A 7,523-nucleotide genomic window follows, 5' to 3' on the forward strand; every position below is an offset into this window, starting at 1 on the left:
AGAATGTTTTAAGGATTTTATTTTTTAAAAATTTCCAAATTCGTTGCAAATGGTGGAGGGTATTAAAAGTTCGGCACGGCCGAACTTAGTGCTTTTTAACTTGTTTTTTGCTAAAGAGGAATTCAAGGTTCTTAATAGGCGTGAAATTCCAAGTCGTTTTACCAATGTCCGGTCGTACATCTGGTTGTCTGTTGAAATATTTTGAACGAATTAAGATAGAAGCTAACATTTTGCAGCAGGTATGTCAAGTTCGTTAGATAGCCGAATTGAAAAGGCACAAATGCCCCGGCAAATTTAGTAGAAATCGATTCCGAGGAGGATATTCTTCTCATATATTAGTTCCTTTGGACTTTAAATTATAAACATATTCATAATTGGTATGATTTAGTTCTTACAAATTCCCCATTTTACATAACTTTGATTAGTTATGTAAAGCTCTACTAAATATGCAAAGTGGTGTAGGATATCATAAAGTCGGCCCTCACGACTTTAAGACTTCCTTTACTGGTTTGATGCTGACAAGGTTTTAAAAATGCTTTTCTCTTATACTCTTTGATTGCATTTCACCACTATTATGGTGATGTTGAGTAATGGAGAAGAAGTAAGCTTTGTATTTAATGATATCCATCAACGTATAGTATAGCATAGTAAAATTTACATGGGACAAGAATGAATATGAAATCGATGAAAACATGTATACAGGGTGAGATGAAAAAACTGCAACCAACTTCAGACTGCTGTCATTTCTAAGCCACCTGTCCGACAGCTGTTAAAATTATTCTAGTGACAGCACATTATATTGTTTACAAGCGTACAAAAGCATTTTGATGAGAATTTCCCAGAAAAAAAGTTATTAAAAGTTTTACGAAATCGATTTATTTCACCTTTTCAAATCGTTACGATTTGCTTCTGCTTCTTCAGCACTCGTACGTTTTGACTAATCCGGAAAAAAAATCATTTCACATTTTTGAAATAAAAATATGGTAACTCCATGAAAAAAAAAAGTCGTAAACAAATTATTGACAATTAAAAAAGGAGTTTAAATTGTTTTTTATAATATAAACACCAAAAGTAAAAAATGAAAGGGGCTTCAATACTTGCTGTAATGGATGAAGAAATAAATCAGCGGTCTACTGAAAAAATTCGTCGCCGGACATTGAGGAACGCATCAGATCCTTTATCTCACTCAAATGCAGAGTAAGGATCCACCAGCAATGAGTTATTTTCAAATTTATTTTAATAATAATTAATTTCTACAGATTTATAACTTATTATCGGCTAAATAAAGAAGCTTTTGTTTTAGTTTTGGAAAAAATTTCTCCCCACCTCAAACGTTCCAATATACCGGCTATTATCCAGCTTGCAACAACGCTTAGGTTTTTGGCTATTCAGCAAAGCTGTCAATTCCGTCCATAGAGAATCAACAACAACCTTATCACCTTTTACATAGCCCCTGGCAATATCGTGATGTTTATCCATAAAATTGATAAAAATTTTGTCCTGTTTAACGTTTCGGTGTTTGCCCCTAAAGTATAAAATAAATTAAATAAACAGTTTTTGACGAAAATTTAGAAATATGTATGTAAATACTTACATTTTTGCCCGATTGACTGAAGCGCTCTGTCTCAAACCAAACAATTAATTGTTTTTTTGTTTTTCCCCTTTCTTGCTTTTTGGTCTGTCAGTTGTACATTTCTACACCTTCTTCTTCAACACATATGTCAATAATTCAACAATACAAGTCTGCCGTTCATTTCTGCATATTTTTTTGCGTTTTCATCATGGATTAGAAAAATAATAGATTTTGTGTAAAACAAATTCATTCTAAGAGAATTTGGTTAATACAATATTTTCTGTTAAATGTATGTGCCTTCTGTTTATTTTTTACGTTAAAATCACTAAACATTTCAATTTCACCCTGATTTTTGAAAGTGATATCAAAACGCAAAATTTTTGCGTTTTCCGTTTTTTAGAGAAGCTAAAACCGTTTTCGTTTTCACTCTTGAACGATTTTACATTCTGTGACATGCCTGATAGGTCCGGTTTATCATCGACACAGAATTACTTTTTAAATCGAATAATGAATTTGAAAAAAGCACAGGCCACATTTATTATCCAATAAAAAATGCAAATATATCAAATTCGTAAAATAAATATGCTTCCCATATATACTTTCCTTTCGAATTGATATTGAGGCCGTAATATTTCTGAGGCCGTAATAGACAGTATAGAACTATGATATTCGGCACACGATATCATACACAACCTGAAACTACCTTAGTAAAATTTCATAGAGATCAGTCCAAGATTATTTGTTTCAGTTATTTCTTAAATATATAATTCGGAATTCACTAAATACTTTGATCAAATCTTGTATACCTTCTACCTAATTACTATAATACTCCATAGCTCAATCTTATTAAAGTATGTAGGATATAAAGTATATCAAAATATTTTAAATTGCCTAAATAACCACACAACGGTGATCGACGAAAATTTCAATCGCATAGTTGTTCGCAATATTGTCTCTTATTAAACCTCTTATTATTGGCTTTCAAGGTCAATTAGTTACTTTTAATGCTTAACTAATTAATCGTTCATCACTAAATATTTAAGTAAATATTTTCGCGTTTGTCTTTTTGCTCGATTGTGCAACGTCATAAATCCTTTTTTTAATCCCACACTTAAAACATTTGAATTGACCGGAATATCATCAACGAACACAAACAAATTTTGGCTGATTACCATGGCAACCAACCAATCAACTGATGATGTCGGGAAATAATTAACAGAGAAAAGAACGCTTCATATCCTTGAAGGATTTCCTTAGTCTCGCAGATTTAATAAAAGTCATGACTATCATCATCTTTATCATTATTACCCTCATTTTTATTATTTGCCATTACAATAGCCATTGGTTTTGAACATTTACTACATTGCAAATACAAAAAAACAACATGTTCAGCCACTACATCTGTTGGTGCTAGAACTGTAGTGGCATGAACATCAGTATTAGAACCAGGGAACAAAGCTTATGCTTGTAAAAATATTGTTACAGCGACTACCATCATCAAATCTCCATCCAATCGACATCGTTCGCTTCAATGTTTATTTTATTTAATGACAAATTAAATTTTTATAGAAAAATGATTTACTGCTTTCTTCTTCCATACCCTTGTGGTTCCTTCTCTTTGTTTTACTCCATAAGTTCCAGAAACATTCAGTTCGTACATTTTAATGTCTTCTTCCAATTAGAAAACAAAACAGCTGTAAAAGAAAAGAACAAGTAAAAAAACAGTAAGTTCAAATGACGAACTAATATACCCTCCATACTATGTAAGGTGGAGGGTATAAAAAAACAAATAAAAAAGTATCGGGCGGTTTTGCCGACAGATGTACACCCTCAGCCAATATTCGATTATTTAAAAATATTTTGATAATTATTCAAATGTTTAACCCCTTATGAAGTACATTCCGAAGGAATGGGCCATTTCGTATCTTGATGATTGGACCGACATTGTCCATTTTCACACCTGACCTAGCTTTAACGCAAATATTAGAATTTGCAAAGTTGGAGCAAAATCGGATTATTGTTTCTCTTTCTGTGCAAAAAATATATTTTTTGAAAATTTCGACGTTTTTGGAGGAGCTACCAGAAGGAGTGGATCGATATATCCCATCTCCGAACTCGATCTATGTTTGAGAAAAATATTACGATGTACCAAGTTTGGACCAAATCGGATGCTCCCTTAGAGAGTTATCGTGCGCACCAGCCAGACAGACCGACGGACATCGCTAGATCGACTCCAAATGTTCTGAAACGGATTTGGTCCAAACAGACATAGGCTCTAAAACCGTTATTTCGACTTTTGGTCGTATCAAATGATATATACCCTCTGTAGCCATATGGCTGAAGGTATAAAAAAATCGGTGAATAATGTAGCTAAATTCATCAAAATACCGAATATCGGGAGGTATCGTTATGTGGGGGCTTTGCGAAGACCTGCACAGACAATATCTAGTCAAATGCTGTAGCATCCATTTTGAAACAATTCCGGTAAATAATGTCGCTAAAATCAACAAAGGTACCATTATACGGGGACTATACGAAGACGTGTACCAGAACAGACAATTTTCTGTCATAGGCTGTAGTGTCCATTTCGAACTTCAAATACAAAATTTGAAAAAAAAATCCGGCTAAAATCATTAAATTACATCGCCCATTTTCAATACCAAAAATCCTGCAGACATAATATACATTTGAGTAAAATTTTATCAATCTACTTCATTTCGTTCGGAAGCTAAAATTATTTTCACTTCCGTTGCTTTTATATTAAATTTTTCCTAGTTATTTTAGGGAATACCTTTAAGACTATAGGTATTCCTGTACTCATAATGAATTAAAATAAATAATAGCATTTCACATTCAATTTTCCCACGCTTGGCTCGCTATTTTCTCTATTGCTTGATTAGCTCTATTTTTGTAAGTTTTCAAGTCAGCCATTACTCTAGTGGCATAGCAATGCAGCATGCTCTTACAACTATTATTTACTTATTCCAAGAAAATTAAAGTTTGCTTGCCAATGAAATGGTCAAAATGTAGAGAAGGAAAGTGTGCAGTCCTGCATTCAAGTGGCTTGAGTATTTTATTCGAAGTCCAAGATTTATTTGTAATAAAAGTGTGTATTTTAACTTAAAATTATTGGAGTATCTTTGAAAAAGCAGATAAACCGTAGTGGAAGTACCTCAAAAACACTTTTTATCGTAACATTTTGTGTTGTTGCAAAATGGTCAGGCTTTATTGTTGTTTTTATAAAAACAACGTTTGTTTATTAGTGGAGAACGATATATTTAATCGCGATTAAAACATTGGAAGCTATTTATATGTGAGTATATACAAGTGTGATAAGCGCAAGGTAAGCTCCAAGAAGATTTATTCTCCCCTTTAAACCAAATTGCAGTTTTCGTTCGTTCAAGTCTTACTAAGTTGACTTTTATTAGCTTATTCTGTCTTTTGTTCCTAAGATTTTTTTTATCCAGGTAAAAATTCCTGTGTTGCCTATGAACACTAGACAATAACAGAATGCATGCAAAAGAATAGAAGAAAGATCCATAGAACCTTTAATTATCATTATTAAATCACATTCTAAGTAGATTTATACATGTCCTCCCGTTTGCCCCTCCTTCTGTCTATATATTTATAAGTATAAGTTTGATTGGGATAAAAATTATGTAACACCTCGAAATATTGGTTTCCCATATGGGAAAGTATATATGGATCTTCTTATGAGTCAAAAAAGTCAAATTTTCCATTAAACCGCGAATATTTGTAATTTGTAAAAGGAGGAGGTCAATTCTGACTGTTACGTAGATGCCGATAGTAAATATATCTAGCGAAATATATACAATGTGTATATACAAAGGAAGGGGTTGTTATCTAGACTGCTTATATCTCAAGAATGGCTGGACAGATTTTGACAAATGTTGTCAATTCAGAATGCCCTCCTGGCCTAGAAGAATAAAATATAAGAAAAATATAGATTTTGTAGTATTTTGTGACATTTTTTTTTTATTTTTCATATTTTTTATCGCATGCGATTTTTTCAATTTGATTTTTAATATTGAAGTGTCTATTTTGTAATATTTTTTCACCATACAACACAGGTTGGGGTTATTATATACAGATTGCAATTATCGTCCGATCCTCACGAAAATTTTCACATTTTTAGACCCAGAAGGTCTAGGCCTATTGTTTTCAATGATATCCGCAATATATTTAGGTGTTGAAATGGACCAAATGGCCCTGATTTTTCAGCCGTTAAAAAGGTCACGAATAGAAACCTAAGGACACGAAATCTCGCATTAAATTAGAGTTTAGGACATTGGGTGGAATGGACCACTACTTTCTTTGTAAAAAAAAAATACCAACATTACTTACAGGCGATATCCGAAATACACAAAAGGCCAACTTCTGGCTTTTTGATGCTGATTTCGTTGACGAATATAGTCATATATCGTAGACAGGCAAATTATATAGATGAGTCTAAATTTGAAGATACAGAGGTCATTTCTATCATTTTGGAGATGATCGCAAAATATTTAGGGGTTAAAATTAACGAAAAACAGAAAAAAATTTCCTGATCACACAATTGAAGCCAATCGACACGTCTGAGAAGATAGTAAAGGACAGGGGAGAATTGCATTATATGGATGACCATTGTATTATATTTAGCTGTAAGATGGATCACAACAACTAACAACACGACGGAGTGTGTAAATATTTTGTAAATGTCCATGGTCAAAATGCTAAAGGTAATATCTGGGCAGTACTCTATATCATAATTTCAAAAGCAGAATCTTGCAAAATGGATTTGGACATAAGGGGGCTCCTAACATATTGTAGTGTTGTAGGGTATCACATGGTCGGCCCCGCACGGCTATAACCTTTGCTTACACTATTGATTTTGTGTTTGCTGTCATGGTAGTAAGGCGGTTAAGGTAAACAAGTCTTTATATTTGAATTAGCTAAATTTTCATATATCTTACTTGAAAAGAAAAACGATATCTATCGGTACTGTTACAACCCAGAATTTGGTGAGGGGATGTTGACGGGGTTGTATCCATTACAACCGCAGGTTCAGCATTCCTTCACTTGACCTTATTTAATTCTTACAAGCGTTATCCACAGCTAACCCAACACAAGAATGGACTTGTCTGGGATTTGAAAATACTGATTTAAAATAAACCGTTATTTTAAATTACAACTCTACATAAACTCATTCATCTGAGACAATAATGAACGGCTTTGCAACACATTATTACAATGTTGCTTTATAAGTGCTAGCATAAAGACATTTCGCACAATATGACCATCCTTTCATGAATGCATCTATTTACACTCCCTAGTAAAAAGGCAAATATCGACGCGGCTGCACTTTAAATCACACCAGTGCACTATGGGTTTTTTTACGTTTATTTTGGCATAAACTCTAATTTCAAAGCTATTGAATTGATATTTGGTTTGTATGCATTTTTTATGCTTCCAAGATGACCTACCAATTTTCATATGATTTGGGGCACTATTTCATATAGCTGCTATATAGCGGATCTGGCCGATTTGACCCAACTTTTTTGTTTATGAAGCTATTGAAGTGAAATTTGGTTTGTATTAATTTTTTATACCCCAAAGATGATTTACGAATTTTCATATGATTTGGGGCACTATTTCATATAGCTGCTATATAGCCGATTTGGCCGATTAGACCGATTTGACCCAACTTTTTTGTTTATGAAGCTATTGAAGTGAAATTTGGTTTGTATTCATTTTTTATGCCCCCAAGATGACCTACGAATTTTCATATGATTTGGGGAACTATTTCATATAGCTGCTATATAGCCGATCTGGCCGATCGGCTATGATGATTTGGAGAAACATACTGCTCATTCATTACAATAATTATACTTTTGCTAAGCCATTTTGAATGTTTAGTTTTAAATCGCTCTAGTTTACGGATGCACTTTGG

The 7,523-nt window shown here is 33.1% G+C and overlaps 1 long non-coding RNA gene across 1 annotated transcript; it reads left to right on the forward strand.

Annotated features, from left to right (window-relative positions):
• Positions 1-916: 916 nt before the first annotated feature.
• On the forward strand, positions 917-1,556 carry LOC131806149 (uncharacterized). Its single transcript, XR_009343986.1, has 2 exons — positions 917-1,197; positions 1,260-1,556. It is a non-coding gene; the product is annotated as an uncharacterized LOC131806149 (long non-coding RNA).
• The last annotated feature ends 5,967 nt before the right edge of the window (positions 1,557-7,523 follow it).

This window comes from Musca domestica, unplaced genomic scaffold (assembly GCF_030504385.1).
Source record: "Musca domestica strain aabys unplaced genomic scaffold, Musca_domestica.polishedcontigs.V.1.1 7, whole genome shotgun sequence".
NCBI lineage: Eukaryota > Metazoa > Arthropoda > Insecta > Diptera > Muscidae > Musca > Musca domestica.